The sequence below is a fragment of the Kryptolebias marmoratus genome, linkage group LG14 (assembly GCF_001649575.2).
Source record: "Kryptolebias marmoratus isolate JLee-2015 linkage group LG14, ASM164957v2, whole genome shotgun sequence".
Classification (NCBI taxonomy): Eukaryota; Metazoa; Chordata; class Actinopteri; order Cyprinodontiformes; family Rivulidae; genus Kryptolebias; species Kryptolebias marmoratus.
This window is the reverse complement of record NC_051443.1, coordinates 4237549-4240731: the sequence shown is the minus strand read 5'-3', so window position 1 is coordinate 4240731 and position 3183 is coordinate 4237549.

Below are 3183 nucleotides of genomic sequence, written 5' to 3'. Positions count from 1 at the left end.
GTAATCATCAAACCTTCTTTCAGCTTTAACTCAGTCATTTTTAGACATATGGAGCTGAAATTTAGCAAGGCAGTAGCTGAGACAGAGGCCTATTGCATACTGAGTGCAAAGTTAAAATATCAAGATGGCCGCCAAAGCTAGCGGGGTAAGAAAATTAAGACTGAAACTTGTGCGTGCTCTAACGTGGCAACCGTTTAACGTCGAAAGGTCAGACATCACAGCTAGAACCCTCATGGGTCAGGGAGTGATGCTAAGGAGTTCAAGGTCAAAAGGTCAAAGGTCAAGGTCACAACAGCCCGTGAGCTCCAACTCTGCAACCGTTTATAGCAGAACGGTCAAACGTCATAGATGAACTCCTCACATGTCAAGGACCAGCCCTTTATGATGGTTGTCTACAACTGGCAATCTTGGCCATTTTGTAATCGTCAAAATTTCTTTCAGCTTTAGCTCAGTCATTTTTAGACATATGGAGCTGAAATTTAGCATGGCAGTAGCTGAGACAGAGTCCTATCGCATACTGAGTGCAAAGTTAAAATATCAAGATGGCCGCCAAAACTAGCGGTGTAAAAATTTCAGAGCAAAATTATGCGTGCTCTAACTCTGCAATCATGTAACGTAGGAAGGTCAAACATCACAGCTAGAACCCTCATGGGTCAGGGATCCATGCCAAGGAGTTCAAGGTCACAAGGTCAAAGGTCAAGGTCAGAACAGTCCATGAGCTCCATCTCTGCAACCGTTTACAGTAGAAAGATCAAACTTCAGAGGTGGACTCCTCACATCTTTAGGACCAGCCCTTTATGATTCCTGTCTGCAACTGATCAGCTCTTGGAGCCATCTTGGTTCAGCACAAACGCACACCATGGCAGGCCCCGTCAAAGTTTCTCCAGGAACTTTCTAGTTGTTATTATTATTATTATTATTATTATTATTATTATTATTATTATTATTATTATTATTATTATTATTCATACAGAAAGGTATGTTTACATGCCTACTCTTGGATTTGTGATCATACAAATAAGGAATGTTTTTTCTTTGGCTTTTTTTTCCCCATAGCAACATGAAAGACAGCTGAACCTAATGCTGTCAGAATAGATAATGTTCTGACTTTTACAAAAACCTCTTATTCCTCCGTGGCTCTTCCCAATCTCTCAGCTGTTCAAACATGGCACTTCTATTTATATGCATTAGCTTGAGAATATATTTACTCAGGTCTGATGGAGTGGTCCTGTCCTAATGAGCATCGGTTCAGCCCGTCAAATTACTCTGCGCCAGTGCTGCATTGCCTGCTAACGACTGATAATTGAGCTGCTGGCAGGATCACCTGCTTGGTTTAAGGCCGAGATCATGGCCCAGTAGTGAGCCTTCTGGGTCACCTTATTTTCTTGTTTTCTTGTTTTGTTTAGGTTTTTTTTTTTTTTTTCGTACATGTTTTGCAATCTAACTACTTTGGCATACTTTGTGCTATTTTAACCATTCATATATCAACAGGTTCAGCTTATTCGGGAGATGGGTGCTATGACGTTTATTTTTTGTCACTTTTATACCTTTAAAAAATATTAAAACTTATTTATGAATATTTTCCCCATATAATACATTGAGATCTCTTTAGTTCCTTCAAAACCATTGTTCTCTTAAAAATCTGCTTCAGCATATTTGCTCAGTTTTGGTTTAAGCTACCATTTTGCTATTTTTCACTTTTAGGAAGCCTTTTTCTAATTTTAGCTTTTAGCTATTGTTTTGCTACCAAACTGCTAGCCCTTTGCTGACTTTAGCTTATCTTCTAGCCAGCCTTTTGATGTTGTTTAGCTAGCCTTATGTTACTTTTAGCTTCTAGATAACTTTTTTCTACTTTTAGCTAGCCTTTTGCTAATTTTAACTTGTTTGTTGCAACTTTTACCTTACCTTCTATTATTACTACAAAAAGTTCAGAGAGTGGAGTATGTCCTGATTCAGAAACAATCTGACAATCTGATAATCTGCGGAATTTCAAAGCAAAATATGTTGGCTCATGTATCAGTTCACAGACTGTTTGACATGTTTGAGTGTTTAACTAATCAAGTCAAAATTCATTTTATACCACATTCGAAAACAACATTTATTGTACAAAGTGCTGCTCAAGATATAAAATATTATTTTAGTACATTTCCATTAGCAATAAGTATAAATTTCAATACAAGACCATAAAATAAAAGGCAAAAATGACAAAATACAAATAAATGAAACTAGAAATGTTTGCATTGTCTGCTACAATACAGTGTAAAGACAGTAAGTAAGGTGCAGACTGAGTCAAAGCACACATTCTGTAAAATTTACATTTGCTGTGCAGCTGCAGCCCATTACCCAGTCTCAGCTTTCCACCTACACCAATGAGGGCAACAAAGTCCAATTTATGGTTAGTTTGCTCAATATATTCAGTGTAATTTAATTCATCGCCAGAAGCCTGTGAAAAGGTTTAATGGCAGTATAGAATGAAAAGAATTAACAATACCAAAGAAGATTAGAGAGGCATTAGGCTCTGGAAGGCATGGTTGCAGTGCTTAACGACTCCTCTGTCCTGAACAAATCAGTTTCACTAAGCCAGTCTGCTCTCAGCAGAATTATAGCTACTGTTAGCTCCTCTTATTGCCTCCCCCCATTAACTGAGACCAACCTGAAAAGGGATCGGTGGAATAACACCATCAATTCAGGACAGACTAACAAGTTTTCCACCTAAAAATAAAATTTTTATCCAATCAAATAATTTCATTTGTGATTATGGCTGAATTTAATTTGATTTTTTTTTTTTCATTATTATTATTATTTTTTCATTTTTGAAAATGACTGCAACTTTGTTTTATGTCGATCGTGTCAGTCAGAGGGATCCCCAATGAGGTCAAGGTGGAATTATTCCATCATCTACTAGATGGACATGAGATTGTGTAGAGGTATGTTAATGGTGACCAGATGGTGAATCCTTCTAATGAATGACAGCTCTATCCTCATCCTGCTGTTCTTTGAAAAAGGGTCATTCATTACTGCTGGGCGCAAATTTTAGAAAAGCTCCAGTTCTGTCATCTGTTAATAACCAGGGGTGTTTTCTTCCCAAGCCAAAAGAAAGTCGAGCCTTTTTTATTTTTTTGGAAGGGGGACGTGTTTCTTTTCTCTCTGTCTCTCTGTCTCCTGAACTGCCCCCACCCCCAC